This window comes from Pipistrellus hanaki (genome assembly GCF_964339955.1).
Source record: "Pipistrellus hanaki genome assembly, chromosome: 6".
In the NCBI taxonomy this organism is placed as follows: Eukaryota; Metazoa; Chordata; class Mammalia; order Chiroptera; family Vespertilionidae; genus Pipistrellus; species Pipistrellus hanaki.
Window position 1 is genome coordinate 65515635 of NC_140508.1, and position 16837 is coordinate 65532471.

Consider the following 16837-nt stretch of genomic DNA (forward strand, 5'->3'; position numbering starts at 1 on the left):
AAAAAGACTACTCCAGAGCAAGGAGTTGCTGGGCTGGAAAAGTAGCAATCACCTGGGATTTAAGAACATAACTCTGGAGATAAGTTTCTTGGGTTCAAATCCTAGGTCTGCCGTTTACAACTGTGTGAGTTCAGTCAGATACTTAATCGCTCAGTGACTTGGTCTTCACATCTGTAGCATGGGTATAATTCTACAATTTACCTTGTGGGGTTATTATTAGATTTTAATAAGTCACTACTGCCTATCAGTACACTTAGCTAGGACAGGGACTGGTTCCCTAAGTTACTCAGCTGTGCTTTGCGCAGCTGCTAATTGGTTCTCTGCCGGCTCTGTGACCGCGAGTCAGCCTGGTCCTTTGTGACCGCGGGTCAGCCTGGTCCTTCTCCGGCCTCTCCTGTGTTCTGGAGACAGCGGAAACCGCGGTAGACAGCACCACCTGGAGTCTACTTCCTCCCCTTTCGGAGGAAGCCCGTTTCTCCATTCTTTCCTATTCCGGGACCATTTCTGGGCAACGCAGCTATTTTCACTTGAGCTCAAGTTTAGTGTCTCGGGGAGCTTCCCGGGCGCGTGGGGAGGCCCCGGGTGCGTGGGCAGTGCACCCCGCGGTCCAGCTGCAGGCCCGGCTCCCGCCCGCGTCTCCAAAGGCAGAAAAGTCAGAGGTGAGCTCAGGGCTCTCAGCAAAAGCGGTGGGTGTTTTCAAACCAAGGCGAGCCCTCGTGGAAGCAGATGAAAGAAAACATTTATTAACGTGTCATTACGAGGGGAGCCCCCGGCGGGGCCGTTGCAAGCCCCGCGGAGCATTTGACTCCCTCCAGCTCAGAAGGAAAGAGACTAGGATTCTTTCTCTTCGTTCGCGGCGAAGTGGACCTGATCGATGGCCCTTCTGACTTCACTGAGATCACTGATGGATTAGCGATGCCCCCCGTGGTCTTTGGTGGGTTGCACGCGCGCACACACTCGCACGCACGGAGCCGGCTCGCGGGAGAACCTCGCAGCCGCTCCAGCTCCCCGCGGAGGGCGGGCGGGCGGCGCGTGTGCCGGTGAGTGTGCGCCGTGTCCCGGCGGCGAGGGTGCGCGCTCCACACCGGGAGCGCGGCCAGCCGGGCCCCGCGACTCCGGGAGGCCGGCAGCTGCCGGACCTCCCTCCCCGCCTCCGCCCGTCCGAGGCCAGACTTCGGGGCCGGCCGGAGCCGTGCACCGGGGGCAGCCGGGCCGGACTGTCCGGGCCACGCGTCCCTCCAGCCGGAGGTAAAGGCTCCGGCGAGCGGGGAGGGCGCCGCGCGAAGTCCCGGCTCCCCAGCTCCCGCCGCCCGCGGCTCCGGGTCCGGCGCTCCCCGCCCCGCGTGCTCTCGCCTCCCCCGGCGCGCAGGCTGGCAGGCGGCGGGGGCCGTGCCCAGGGGCCGGCTCGGGCAGCGGCTGGCCGGCTGGGAGGTGTAAGCCCGGCCTGGGCGGGGGGGCGGGGCGGGGCGCGGACCGGACTTTGGCGAGGGCGGTGCGCAGGGCAGGGGCGGCGCCGGAGGCCGGGAGCGGAGCGGAGGGACTGGCGGAGGCGGAGGGCGGGGCGGGAGGAGCGGAGCCGCACTCGCTGAGGATGCAGCAGCGGCGGCGGCGGCAGCAGCGGCGTGGAGTCCCCTGCGCCCCGCGGCCCGGGCGGCGGGCTGCGGCAGCGGTGGCGGCGCCCCGCGCCGGGTGAGGCCGCCGAGGCCGTGCGCGCTGGTGAGTGGGGCGCCGCGGCCGGGGGAGCGGGACGGGGTGCTCCCCGCGGCCGGAGCCTGCCCCGGGGGGAGCGTGGCCGCGAGCGCCGCCCAGGTGAGCTGGGGCCGGCCCGGCCGCCCGGCTCCGGCCCCTCGTTGCGCGCGGAGGGGGCACGGGGTGGGCGGGAGAGAGGAGGCTCCGGCGCCAGCGGGCCGCAGGGGGGTGACCCGTTTGACCTCGCGGGCGGGCCGGGCACCCCCCCGTCGCGCCCCGGACCTGCGGGCGCGCCCCTCGGAGCCCCGGAGGCCGCGGGGAGAGCGAGTCTGAGCCCGCCGGCCGCTGGGGGGTGGCCTCCCTGACCCCTTTGAGTTCAGACCCAATAGACTGGCCAGAAGCTCGGACCACGTGGGGCTGGTCCGGGCAGGACTCAGGGAAGCGGGGGACCGGACCTGGGGAGGGACTGGGAACGCACAGGGACCGAGAGGGCAAAGTGCCGCCCAGGCCGGGTCAGAACCAGTGCTCAAAGCCTCTTGCAGAGGGTTGCTCCCCGCCTGGGGCTCCTGAGGGTTTCCGAAGTTTGGCTGCCAATTCTAGGACAGCACTTTAAGAAACAAACAAACATTCTTTGTAGTAATTCATTCATTCGTTCTGCAAGCGTTAAGGGGTGCACCTCGTGGTGCCAGGCACCGAGTTAGGGTTCCAGGGAGACAGGACCAACAGAGCCCGGTTCCTGAGCACCAGAAGCTCTGGCCGCTTGGAGGGCAGCCTGGAAAAAAAGATGAGTCTTAGGTGGAAAAAAGTAAGGAGACACCCACAAATCTTCGTTTGTCACCTGACGTCATTTTTTGAAATTCCCCATCAAAGGCCACGCACCCCTGCACAGAGTAAGTGCCTGCACACAGTAGGACATTGCAGACCTGCATTCTGGCAGTCCTCATCCTCCACGTCCCCCTTCTGGGGAAAGTTCTGACTCATTCTCTGCCCCCTTCTCTCTGGCCAGTCTTTCCTGCAGCTTGTTTTAATCACTTTTTGAGTTAAAAGTCAATATTTAATTAACCAAGTAATTGCGCTCAGCTTTCATTTGAACCTGGGTATTTGCACATCTGTGCCTGCCGGGACACCCGTGCTCTTGCCCCTCCATCTGTCTCTGCCTCTCTCCCACACTGGGGTCCCCTCCTTTGGGGCCGAGAAGGGAGGCTGCTCTGGAGCAGGTTCTCTGGGGGACAGAGAAGTGTAGGATGGGCTTTCCCTGGAGCAGAAGGCTACTCTCATCTGGTAGTTAATAGTGAAGAGATTTCTTCCTGCATCTCCGCTCCCCATTACGGAACCATTGGAGGGTTTTAATTAAGTTGAAGTCATTCCTTACATATAGAAAGGGGGTGGGGAGAGCAAGCTGAAGACCACTCGTTTGTAAAAGAGGTTTTCCAGCGTTGCTTTGTCCCACATCACGGAGGAGAAAAGGCTCATCCAAACAACCTGTCCAGCTCTAGCCAGTTTGGCTCAGTGGGTAGAGCATCGGCTTGAGGACTGAAGGGTCCTGGGACCACTTCCAGTCAAGAGCACCTACTTGGGTTGCAAGCTCAATCCCCGGGCCCACTCGGGGCCTGGGCCAAGTTTATGTACATAAATGCATGATGTTAGTCTAACTGAACAGCTGAGGGTCAGTGCGGGTTTGGGCTTTGGGCTTGGTGTATATTTATTGGGGGGTTTTAGTTTGAACTCATGGCTTAATTTGAACTTCTAAAACCCTAATAACAAGTTAGGTTTTCAAACGCAAGGGTTTAATGATGAGTTGATTATAAAAATGCTGGGCTTGGAGGAAGACAGTGTGGCTGTGTGTGAGACTCTGTGTGTGCATGCACAGTCACATACACACTCAACAGCTCCACTCAGCTGCCATCTCCAGGACCTAGCTAATGTGTGCCCACCCTGGCGTTTGAAGTTCATCTTTTGATTTGGAGATAACATTCCCCCTTGCTTTCTCTGGATATGTTCAAGTTCTCTGTTTGGACCTGCCTCAAGGGGGCAGCTTCTGGTCTGACTTAGCCAGACTGGGACTGTCATCCAACTGGATCAAGTCTGTTCTTAGATGTCGCCTCCCCCCCCCCCCCCCCCCCCTTAGAAAGAGACCAGAAGCCTGGTCCTGCAGAAGAGTATCAGCATGTTGATAAGCTTGCAGTTCAAAGGAATGGCTTGGTGTGGACTTAAGGTGATAGATAGCACTGATGTAGTGTGTTCTGAGGCCTTATACATGAAAACGTATTTAACCCACCCAAATCCCTAAGAGGGCCTTTGATTGCTGTCAGAAATGAGGACAGTGAGGCCCAGAGGGGATTGTGACTCAGACAGCTGCTCGCTGGTAGAGCTGGAATTCAAGAGGCCCCAGGGCCTCCCGAGTTCACGCTGACCCTCCACTCTCTCCTCCTGCATGACCTTGGCCTTTTTCCCAAATGTAGAAAGAACACACGCAGGAGACGAAAACACAGTTAGACAGTAGAACTTTGGAAGGCACAAGCCCTTTAGTGATCCCACTTCTCCCCCAAACCTCTACAGTCTGGGGACATCTCGAGTTTGTATTTTGCTTGCAGGGCAGGGGGAGCCGAGGAAAATAGGGGTTTGTCTGGCGAGTACACACACACACACACACACACACACACACACTCCCCCTAGTCAAGATGCAAAGGGAAACAGCAAATGTGGCTGTCAGAAAAAAAGCCATGAGGTCTGAGATAAAGGATCGTGCCTCCTGGAAACACAAAGCGAGAGGGTTGAGATCCTCTTAGAGGTGCAGCCCTCTTGTGGTGGGTGCTGGAGTCACATGAGCCTGTCCCTGCAGGGGGTGGGGTGGCCCAGAGTGTGTGTGGCAGGTCTGGCCCTTGTGCCCAGTGGATGTGGAAGGTGGAGCCTCTCTCCATGCTGACCTGTGGGCGAGGGAGGCCTGCCTTCTCCATGGGCCCCTGTGATGGGGCCTGATGGGAAATCTGCCATACCCCTGATCCGGATTCAAGGCGCTATCTAATTGGAAGATCATTAAGATCATTATAATTAATTGGCATCCTGATAAATGGCATGATGGCCTAATTGGGGCGGTTGCTAGGGAACTAGGCCTCGCTTGGAGCCAAAAGCGGAAGAGGCTTTGGGCCGGCCGCAGTTGGGTTTAGACCCAGCATTCCTGGGAAGGGAGAGCAGTCTTCACCTACACCTGCTGGTCCTGCCTGAGCAGCTGCTGGGTGCAGGTTGCACATGGACTATAGTTAGGGGCATTTTCCTAGAAAGACTATAAAGGAGTCAGGATCCTTTCTCTTGGAAGCAACAGAAAGGCGGGAGGGGGGTGTCGGAACGAGCATAAGGAGAAAGAAGGGGAATTGTTGGCTTTCATAGCGAAACACGGCCAAGGTTCAGCTTCAGACACAGCTGGAGTCAGGTCTCAGGGATTGTCCTGAGAATCTGTCCCTCCACCCCTGCTTTTCTTTCCTGGGGCTGGTTTCTCTCTCCCGCTGCAAGCGGTGGGCCGGCTCCGGCGGCTCCGTGGTTAGGAGAACTGCACTGCCTTGGCTCCCTGCCCAGCAGTGTGATCCAGGGAGTGTTACTTAACCTGTCTGTGCCCCAGAGTTCCCATCAGCAAATGATGATGATCGTAGCACCTGTCTCCTGGTTCGTGGCAAAGGATGAAATGAGATCACCAAAGTCAAGTGCTTGCTTAGCACTGCATGGACACAGGCCAGCCCTCGGGGAGCGCTGGTTACCGTAACTGAGGTGTGGAGCTGGCTGTGGAAGCACCGTCCTTTCTGGTGGAAGCCCAACAAGAAAGAACAAGCTTCCTTTCAGGTTCTGCCCACTCAAGCCCTAAGCGGCCCTCTGATTGGACTGTCTTTATGTTATGTGCTCACTGCAAACCAATCGCTGGCCAAGGAAATGACGCCCCCAACCATGGGCTTGGGCCAGGCTCCCAAAGCCTTACTCTGGAGCTGGAGATGGAAGCACTGGACCCCCAAAGCCCTGGAGAAGGCATGTGGGGGGTCCCAGTGACAGGAGCCTGGTTGCTAGGGAGGCAGATAGCTAGTAACTACAATGAGGAGGGACTCTACTGTGGGAGATGGTGGTCAGATGGACCTGTCTCCATGTTGGTCCAAGTGGTGGAACCATAGAAACAGCTGCTGGGTGGGCAGCTTCCCCTCCTTCTCCACTAGGCTCAGCAGGCATCGGAGGCCTGACGTTTCGGCCTTAGTGTCTGAAATAGGCAGCTTGGCTGTGATTCTGTGCTTTCTGGTAGCCAGGGGCAGTGTTTGCCCAGCCTTCCACTGTGAGAATCATCTGGAGGTATTTGTCTTAAAAAATGCAAAGTCCTGACCCTGCTGAGTCAACCCCCCAGGGAGGGCCCTGGAAGCCGGGGAATGAGCCAGAATCCCACCCGTGTACTCCCCACCCGCTGGGACGTGTGGGAAAGAGGGCCCAGGGAGGTGTGCATATTTGGTTTTCCTACCTGAATGAGGGAGTGCCGGGAGGCAGGGGAAAGGCTCCAAATGAGATCAGAGATACCAAGGTGTTGGGGAAACTGCTGTGCAGAAGAAAGCAGTGTTCCTCTTGTGTCGGTGCACGCGTGTTCGCTGAGCAGCTGCTGTGTGCCAGGCCCTGTGTTAGGCATTGGGATGACCAAGAGAGTTCCTGCTTTCATGGAACTTACATTCCAAAGTGGAGAAGCAGGTAACACACAAGCCACAAAGGAGGCTCTTTTGGAAAGGGACAAGCTCTACGGTAGAAACAAAATATGGATATGATGGGAGATGATTGCATGGGGGGGGGGGGGAAATGTTGGCAGGTAGTCGGGAAGATCTTTCTGGGGGAGTGACCTTGGAGCTGTGACCTAAGTTCAGAGAACGGGCCGTCCTTGGGAAGATTTGAGGGAAGAACATCCCAGGCAGAGGGAACAGCCAGTGCAAAGGCCTGGCGGTGGAGCGGTGTGGTCCGTCCTGTTCGAAACACAAGCAGAAGTCCAGTGTGATGGAGGGGAGTGAATAAGCTGGAAGGAGGGGAGGAGAGGCCTGGGATGAGAAACAGATTTTTATTTTAAATGAAACAGAAAACCGTTGAGAGCTTTAACTCAAGGACAACATGATTTGTGTTTTACCAAGACCTGAGAGATATTGCAAAGGATGCTGGGACATGAGGTTGGGGGAGCTGATATTGGACTGGAGGGTGGTGGTCCCAACGCAGATCGGAGTGAAATGGGTGGATGGAAGGCAAAGCCAGTGGAACTTTCTGGTGGGTTGAATATTCAGAACGAGGGGAAGCGCTTTGGTTCTCTACCAAGGTGATGGTGCCCTCCAGGGGACATTTAGCAGCATCTGGAGGCATTTTTGGTTGTCACACTGGGGAAGGAGGTGCGACTAGCCTCTAGTGAGTAGAAGCCACAGAGGCCGCTAACCACCTTACAGTGTGGGACAATCCCCCCTCCCCTTCCAGCAAATATGCTTAGTCCCAGGGAGTCAAAAATGGCTGGGCAGCCTGGTTTGGGATAGAATTAATTTAATTCTAATTAATGTAGTGATTCCTAAATAGGAAAGACTGGGAGAGAAGGTTTGGGGGAGGGGGACCCAGAATTTAGTTGTGGAAATGTTGGGTTTGAGATGACACTTGGCCTGCGTATCTGATAGTTCACTGGGTGCTAAATACACAAGTCTGGAGCTGGCTGGGGTTGGCCACTTAAATTTGGGAGTCACCAGCGCATCCACGTTATTTTAAGTCGTGGAACTGGACACAGTCATCCAGGGAGAATGTATGTTGTTCTCTGGTGTGGTTTTCTCCCTTTTCTCCCCAACCCCCGGACCTGTCATACATCCATTTGATGAATATTTTTAGCACATCCCACATGCGCACCTCTCTATCACACTTCTTAGAAATTCCCAAAGCCTCAGGCCAAGCCTCCCCTTGTCCATCTCCTCAGTGATTATGAGACAGACGTTAAATGCGCACAACTCTGCCACCGGTGTCCGTGGGGAAATAGCTTCAGGTCATGCAGGATCTGGAGCCTCGCAGGCCCCACGCTGCCTCCTGTTGGCACGGTCCTCACACCTCCTCAGTCCAGACCCAGACTGCATGGGAGTCTTTCTCACCAGGGACCACCCCTGTTTTGAATTCTCCACAGTCTCTTCATATGATTCCAAAATGCACGTTGCCCAGGGACCCTGATCTCTGCCGTGTAGCTTCATCTTGTAAAAGGCCTGGCCCACCTGGGCTCTGCTTAAAACTTAAATTAATTCTATCCCAGACGCAGAGTCATTATGCACACGTTCTTTGTGCGTGAGGTGACGGGCAGGGCCCTCCCTGGGGACCACACACGGTGCCCGAGATGTGTTTGGCCAGGTGGACGCCAGATGTGTGAGGGGAGGAATATTGCCAGCGGTCTTCCCATTGGCTACAGATCAGCGGGGGACTGGACCCACACGTCTTGGTGGCCAGAAAAGGAGAACTTTCTGATAAGAGATTGAAAAAACTATCAGTCCACGGAAGTTCAGGAGATGTTGATGCTCTGATGAAAGTCGGGTCATCCGAAACCGCTTCTGGCCTGCTCTAGAGACCCCTGTCACAGACTTCTGAATGCAGGCCACTTTAGAGAAGACCTTGGGAACAGGAAAGCCTGCCAGTTCTTAGTGACATGCGTATAGCCCACATCATCCTTATCCACCCATCAGTCAGTGGACTCTCCGTTCCTATGTCTTCACTATTATGAATGATGCTGCAGTGAACATGGGGGTGCAAATGTCTCTTCAAGTTGGTGGTTTTGTTGTGTTTTGTGTTTTTTGTTTGTTTGTTGTTGTGTTTTGTTGTGTGTTGTTGTGGGTTTGTTTTTTTTTGGGGGGGGGGGTAGATAAATACCCAGAAGAGGGATTGCTGAATCATCTGGTAGTTCTATGTTTAATGGGCAGGGGTTTGACCTCCATATTGTTTTCTTTTCATTTCTTTTTTTATATATTTTATTGATTTTTTTTTTTTTTTTACAGAGAGGAAGGGAGAGCGATAGAGAGCTCGAAACGTCGATGAGAGAGAAACATCGACCAGCTGCCTCCTGCACACCCCCCTACCGGGGATGTGCCCGCAACCAAGGTACATGCCCTGGACCAGAATTGAACCCAGGACCTTTCAGTCCGCAGACCGACGCTCTACCACTGAGCCAAACCGGTTTCGGCCATATTGTTTTCCATAGTGGCTACACCAGTTTTTTTTAGCTTTGTGAAGTGCTTTTGCAGCTGGCTCCTGTAGGCCTTCCCAGCCACTCTGCCCATAGGGAAGGCCTCTGGTCTCCCTCCTACAGAGGAGGGCAGCCCCGCTTAGAGAGGTGACAGCAAATCAAAGGCGTAATTGGGCTTAGAGCTCAATTCTGTGGCTTCCTGAGCCGATGAACCACACTGTGTCCTGCTCCCCATCCAACCCCACCCACCTCCCTTAGACCTCAGTGAGGCCAGCTCGGCAGACAGCATTCCTCAGGGACTGACCTGCAGGACCCGGCCGTGGCCTATCCTGGCAGCCCAAGGTGAGGCTAGTCGCCATGGGCACAGGGAGGTGCTTGTGAGTGAGCAGAGGTTCCTCACAGAATCTCCAGGGGAGCTCTGAAAAACCCCAGCCCCGGGCCTCACCCAGACCAGTTAACTTGGCAACTGCAGGGCGGGGACCTGGGCATCAGGGTATTTTTTTTAGCTGCCAAGCCATTCCAACGTGCAGCTGAAGTTGAGAACCACTGAAGCAGGGAGAGAGGTGCTGGATGGAGTGCCTTCTGCCGGGCATGTCTGCGAAGTCCTCAAAGCTTCTCAATGGTGACAGCTCCTTGAATAAGCCACCCCCCTCTGGGGGCTCCTTGTACCCATAATAAACTCCAACTCTTAGCTCAATGTTATCCTGCACCAGCTGGTCTCCACCTCTGTCTCCCTCCATAGTCCTCAAACCTTATCGCGCCCAATCACACTGGCCTCCTTTCTGATCCTTGGTTGCATCAAAGCTTGTTCCAGCCCCAGGGCCTTTGCACTTGCTGTGTCCCAACTGCCTGGACTGCTCTTCCTTTGTAGAGTCACAAGTTTAGCTCCTTCTGATCCTTCAGATCTCAGCTCCACTGTCACATCCTTAGAATGCCTAGAATGACCTGTTTTGTGTGTATAGCACTTAGTCACTCTCTGGAATTATCTCAGTTTCCTTATTTATCCTTTGTCCTCGCTCCTCTCATTAAAATAATGAACCCTGTGACGGCCGGGCCCTTGTCTGCCTCATTCACCTCTGTATGCACCTAGAGTAAGGCCTGGCACTCTGAATGCTCAGGAAATACGTTCTGGGTGAAGGGATCGAGAAAGGAGGCTTGGAGCTTGCTGGTGGGTCTGAATCTGGTATTCAGGGATCCTTGCTCAGAGGTGACGGCTCAGGGCAAAGGAGTCAAAACCTGTTTGTCATTCCCAGGAAGCCATGTACCCTCCTGGCACCCGGCCCAGGGCTGGAACCGGGTTTTGTGCTGACATCATGCCCCTCCGGCCACAGCAGGAACATTGTGCCCTGCAGAGGGCTGGTCGACGGCTCCAGTTCCGACCGGTCTCGGGCCACTTGGGATGTGGGAGCTAATCTGTAAGGTCAGTGTGGTGACATTCTAATGAGAGCTTTCAGGGCGAAGATTTCTGAGTGTACCCTCAGAGACGCAGCTCCCGCCTTCAGTAGTCTGCTCCTGAGAGGCCGTCACGGTGCAGGAGACCAGCCTCTCTCGTCTCCTCCCCCCAGTCCACACTCCTAGCATTTCTTGAGCCTTCCTACATGCCAGGCAGCGTTCCGAGTGCCGGCTCAGGTGACCGTGTAGTAACGTCCTGTGGAGCAGCGAGTCTTAGTCCATTCAGGCTACCGAAACGGAATACCAGACACGGGGTGTCTTATCAACAACACTTCTTTCTCACACCCCTGGGAGCTGGGAATTCCCAAGATGAAGGTGGCAGCAGATCCGGTGTCCGGCGAGAGCCCACTTTCTGGTTCATCGATGCCACCTCCTCACTAGAGGTGTCCTCACATGGCAGAGGGGTGAGGCAGCTCTCTGGAGTCCTTTTATAAGGGGACTAATCCCATCCTGAGGGCTCCACCCTCATGACCTAATCACCTCCCAAACACACTGTCTCCCACACTTTGTTCCTACCAAATGGCCAAACACCTGAACAGCTGTAGGCTATTCCCCAATCGGACAATGCTTCTGTAAACCCTATCCTTTGAAACCCTCCCCTTTGAGGTGTATTATCTCCATCTTGCCTTAGGACAATTTGTGTTAATAAATAGCACGGGATCCTGAGTCAACAGGTGGTCTTTAGCTTTTTTAGCTGAAGCTTCTCTGACCCCCAGTGCCTTTCAAAACTATCTTTTGTGCTTAGACTCCTTCTTAATCACCTACGCGCAGCCTTTTTCCAGATTGCTGGGATCAGGACCCCAGCATTAATGGTTCTTGGGGCACCAATATTAATGGCTCCCACCCAGGGGCACCGATACCACACCTCTAGGGACAATGCATTGGCAACTCTGTTTACGATAACCATGGAGTCTAATATCATTGATTTTATTTGTTGCCAAGCATTTAGTCATCACAACGGCCCTCGCTTTCATAATGGAGGAGACTGAGGCACTGTGTGGATTAGCCCTGCCAGAACAAGAGCTCCTTAAGCTTGCTCATCATTGTGCCATCAGTGCTTGGCTTGGTGGCGATTTGCATCAGTGACTGGAAAGAATGAATGAAGGATGTGCTCTTCTAAGTGTTCATCCGATTAAAGCCGCTAGCCCCAGGAGACCAAACATGGTGACTCGTCAGAGGTCCTTGCTGGCGTCCAGGTGTAGGAATGGGCTCTCGTTAGTGTCATTCAGGGTTCTTTGGAGGGGGAGGGGGTGTCTGCCCTGCAGCAGATCACCCCCAGCCCCATTGTGTAAAGCAGCAACAATTTATCTCTAATGATTCTGCTGATTGCCAGGGGGTTCTTCCTTCTGCTTCATGTGATACCAGCTGCAAGATCCGAAATGGCTGCTTTCAGATGGCTGGCCGCTGGTGCTGGCCACCCGACAGGAGCTCCGTGGGGCCATCAGCTGAATGGCTCTCGTCTCCTCCACGTGGCTTTTTCTCGCGGCTGCTTGTGCTTCCTCACGGTATGGGGATCTCAGGGCAGCCTGGCCGCTAAGCCTGCAAAAAAGGAAAGCTGCCGGGCCTTCCTAAGGCTTTAGCTTAGGGAGTTCTAGGGAGCTCAGAGCCGGAGTTGCTGGCAGCCTCTGAGGGTCCAGTGGGACAGGCACACCCCTGCTTTTTCCTTCTGCCCTTGACACTCCATTTGAGAGTCAGGGCCCCAGGGAGAGTCTTGATTCGCCAACGTGGGTCACAGGATCGCCTCTTGGTTACATGGCAAGAGAAGGAAGGGCCTCCTGGCAAGGGGCGAGCATCCTTAAAAGGGAATTGGGATGCTGTTGTCAAAAGAAGGCTACCAGATGCTGGACAGACAAAAGTTAGAAAGCTCTGCATGCCCTCAGGATGAGCAGTGAACACTTTTAAATGAATGAATAAATGAATGAATGGCAGATGGACGGATGGGTGGATGGGTCAGAGGTGCTTTTCATTAAGATGGGCTAAATGAATGAATGAATTTTTTTTTTAAGTCTATTGTAAGTAGAATGCCCAAAACTGTATGGCAGCTTTTCAAGGACAAGGGCCCCATAGCTCAGGCACTGCTGGGAGTCTGGGAACCCTATTATTATGGGGCAAAGCCAGCTCCCACAATCCCTACCACACCTCAGCATCCCCATCCCACAGATAGGGATGGTTTGAGTTGACATCTGGGAGAGAGAGCAGACATGATAATGAGGGAGAAGCTGGCATGATGGGTGTGCTCCCACCTCCCCAGACAGCACCCCACCATGGACACTGGCAACCCAGTTCTCACGCCCTCTCTCGCAGTCACTGTCCACTTGGAGTCACCCAGGGAGGCCCCCAGCGGCGGTGGGAGCACCTCTGACCCACGGCTGTGCTCCCACTTGACGGTCTATTTCCAGCTGCTAATTAGATTGCACAGCCTGCCAGGGTTGGAAATGGACCTGTCATTCCAAATCCCCTCGACGCGCGTCTCTAAATTTAGCGGGTTATTTGGTCACCGTAGCTTCCGACTCCCTCCCTGCCTATGAGGACAAGCATCTCCAATAATTGTAAGCGTCGGACCGTTTCCAAGGTGAGCTAATGAGAAGCTATCTGCTAATAGCGGCAGGATGGGCGAGGATGGGGCACTCGGCTGTGGATTGGGTGGGAAGGAAGAAATAATTGGATTATTCATACCGGTCCGTCAAAATGGCCTTTTTATCCCTTTTATGTGCTCCTCGGAGGAAGCTACAGTCTCTGGAAACGTGGATAGGTGTGCTGTGGGGGAATCAGGACTGAGAGACGTGGGGTTAAACACGGGGAGGGGGTGTGCCTGGAGCTGTCGGTCCTGGCACAGGCAGTCTGCCCTGGGAACCGGCCCACGGTTAGGCGTGAATAATGACTCTGTTCAGGTCCGACTTTATTGCTTTTGGCCGAAGGCCTTTTGCAGAAATAACTTTGTAACTCAGCTGCCAGAGAAGCTTTTGTCCTCCACGAAGACAAAAGAACAAAGAACAGAAGTGGGAATTTCTGTATCTGATTCCCATTTCCCCTAACTCCGAGGAAGGCCGCGGGTGTGGCCTATCTGGCAGGCGTGGGCTGGGGAAGGCGGGCCGGCCTCCCCTGTGCCCCGCTGCCACTCTGCTCCTTCCTCCTGCCACTCTGGTCTTTACCTTGCCCTTCAAACAGGCCCAGCTCGTTTCCACCACAGGGCCTTTGCACTGCTTTTCCCTTTGCTTGGAAAGCATTTCACCCACAACTGACTTCTCTCACACACACCCCTTTTGTTCTCAGTCAAACAGCACCTCCTCCTCGAGGCCTCCCCCCATTTACGCTATCCCTGTGGTCAGCAAACTGCGGCTCTGTTGACTAATGAGTTTGCCAACCACTGAGATAGGGGCTTAATCACAAGGAACAACAACAGCCTGTAATTATTGGAATCGAGAGTCTGGCTCAGTGGGCGGCAAACTCATTAGTCAACGGTGCTGCAGACCGCGGCTCTATCCTGTGACTCGATACGTTCCCTCAAAGCTCTTAAGAAACTCTGACATTCATCTTCATTTGTTTGTTTTTTTGGTTTTTTTGTTTTGTTTTTTTTTCATCTTCATTTGTTAATGACCGGTCTTCCCCACCAGAATGTCAGCTCCTTGAGGGCAGAGGCCTGGTCTGCCTTACGTCCACTGCTGATCACCAGCTTCCCTCACAGCACCTGGCACAGAGGGGGCGCCCCGAAGAGACCAGGTGGCTTTGCAGGGTTACACATCGTCTCCCAGCCTCCAACGCCTGCTCCGTATTTAAAATGTCTTCATGTGTCACTTTGGAAACTGTGTCTCCAAGGAGGTCCAGTCCCCACCCTTCCCTGTTCCCCTGATCCAGCCACATCCCTCATTGAATTCTCCTGCCTGGACCTGCATGCATTTGGGATTGTCTCCCTGCTTCAGACAAAGGCCACTGCAGACAGGTGTCTCTCCCCAGAAGTAACCAAACACATCAGACTCCTTGTGAACCAGGCCTGGGGCCAGCCCTCGGGGCTCCGGGGACCCAGTTCATGGTGTGGACCAAGGGGCGGCGCTCTTTCTAGGGGTCCTTGTGTGGGTTGTAAGTGACTATGAACTTCAGTGAGCAGGTCATCCCCTTTTCTCTCTTCCAAACCCTCGAACCTCCAGGAGGGAGTCCTGCTAACCCCCCCTGCCTGGTCCTCAGGAGGCCTGCTCCCCTTGTACGAAAAAGCTCGACGCCCCTGGCAAGCAAGAGTTGAACTACAGGGTCATTGCCTGTGACAGGTAGAGAGCAGGGATGCTGCCACCCACCCTGCAATGCACAGGATGACCCACACAGAAAGCAGTGAGCTGGCCCCAATACCCAGTGCCAAGTTGAGAGACCCTGATTTAGGACACATGGTGCTCATTCCCCATCTCTTCTGTTGATAAATTTGCTGAAAGAAGAAAGGGAGTGAATTAAAGCTAAGCCTGGAAGCAGGTGACAAGCAGAGCTTCCGAGCTCCTGACATACGATGGAGTGCCCCGGCCAAGTTCTGTCATGTCACCCTCTCAGAGCAGACCACTGGCTTCCACAGCAGAAGCCCTGCCCCTGGGCACGTCCTGGGAGCTGCCTGTGAAGTGGCTGCGGTCAGTCGGGAGAAGCCGCTTTGCCTAGGCCTGTGGGTGGCAAGCTGCGGCTCTCAAGCCACATGCAGCTCTTTGGCCCCTTGAGTGTGGCTCTTCCACAAAATACCACGGCCTGGGCGAGTCTATTTTGAAGAAGTGGTGTTAGAAGAAGTTTTTAGAATATTTGGCTCTCCAAAGAAATGTCTATCGTTGTCCTGTTGATATTTGGCTCTGTGGACTAATGAGTTTGCCGACCACGGGCCTAGGCCGAGCTCTAGCAGGCTGGGAGCTGTTCGCACCCCTCCCGCCCAGCCAGCCTGTTACTGTCCCTCCCAAACCCGGAGCCCTGGCCTGGCACCCCCCAGCGTGAGTCTCCCACCACAGACAAGGCAGCGGCCACCGATGAGACTTCCCCTCCTGTGGCTTCCCTGTCCGTGGTGGCCTGAGCCCAGGGACAGAGGGCAGAGCCTGAGAGCGTCATTTCTCAGCAGGGACGCCCTGGGGAAGTGAGGGCCACTTCCCCCAGGTCAGTTCCCCCTTCTGTTTGGCCCTAAGGGCTTCCTTTCTGCGGAAGAGCAGGGCAGAGGGAAGGGTTGGGGTTTTGTCTTTGTTCGGTTTTGTAAGTGAGAATGAAGACATGCTCCCAGTGCAGAGAGGAGGAGGCAGTTCCGTGCTCTGACGTGAAGAGGGGAGGTTGCTGCTGTAGCTTCCACGTCCGTCCGGGGCAAGCCTTTCTGTTTGCCTCTCGGTCCCTTCGAACCTCCTGCCAGCGACCCAGGGATGCAGCCTCTTTGGGTCGTGTGAGGAGGAGGGGGGTCGGGACAGCCTTCGGGTCACCCCGGCCACAAGAAGCTTGGCAGACGCAGGCAGGCTGGGTCTGACGCACACACCGGGAGTTTTCACTTCCTAACGGGGGAGCGGCCCACGGGCTCTGACCCCTGCCGTGCCCAGGCCTCTGTGACCCGGCCAAGTCTGCCATCGGACACCCCGCCCCCTCACGTTCAGTGCCCGTTGTGTTCCTCCAACACCCGGGCACCTTCCTCTCTCAGGACACTTGCACTTGCTTTTTCCCTGTGCCTGGAGCACCGTTTCCCTCAGTATCTGCAGGGCACATCCCTTCACCTCCTTCAGGACTCTGCCCAATGTAACCTTGGAGAGAAGCCTTTGCTGCCCCCTCCCCCCCATAAAATCGCAGCCTTCCCCCCACTCGAACTTCTACCTCCCTCTCTTGCGTCACCTCCTCAGGATGTGGGTGTCCGATCCACGAGCGATGGTCCTTTCTGGACCCTCAGCATGTGGCACAGGGCCTGTGCGTGGTGGCTGCTCAGTAACTTGGAAGAATTCGGGCCCAGGCTGCGCCAGGCCTGGGGCTGTGGGGTTAGAAGGAAACAGACCACCACCCCCCCATGTGGAGCTTCCAGTGGGAACAGCAGCCCCCCACAAAACAGAAACCTGAACAGAAGTGTGCACCGAGGAACTGGGAGCTGTGATGAGTGCTCTGAGGAGAATAAACCTGGGATTGTCAGAGGGAGGCCTGCCCTCCCCCCCCCCCCCATCCCACTCCACCCATCCCAAACTTGAACGCCACACCCAGGGAAGAGTCAATTTTTCTTGGCCAGTGAGGAAACTGAGGCTGAATCAGGACCAGAATTCGTGACTCCCGTGCCCACGTTTCTTCTGCTTCCCTGCACTGCTTTTATCAGTTAACAAATAAGAACGAGGGAAGTTTGCCTTAGATAAGCCCTAGAATGGGGCCCGGGCCTAGGACTCAAAAGCTGCGTTGTCAGATGTCTCTACACAGAGGCAGAAGGTGGCCGGGGGTGCCACCTGAGTCAACACTCTGCCTCCAGCTTGCTCTACCATCTGGGCTCATTCGGATGTAAGTGACAGAGCTACTTGGAGTGACCTGAGAAAA

At 55.2% G+C, this 16837-nt stretch overlaps 1 protein-coding gene across 2 annotated transcripts in view; it reads left to right on the top strand.

The window, feature by feature from the left end:
- The first annotated feature begins 912 nt into the window (after nucleotides 1-912).
- The window catches only part of SULF2 (sulfatase 2), an 85039-nt gene continuing 69114 nt past the window's right edge, over nucleotides 913-16837 (top strand). Inside the window, exon 1 of one of the 2 annotated variants that reach the window (XM_084887488.1) lies at nucleotides 913-934. The gene's annotated coding sequence lies outside the window, so the exon portion shown is untranslated. Of the gene's footprint in view, nucleotides 935-1547; nucleotides 1717-16837 lie in introns of those variants that run through there. The other variant, XM_084887487.1, reaches the window with a different exon arrangement.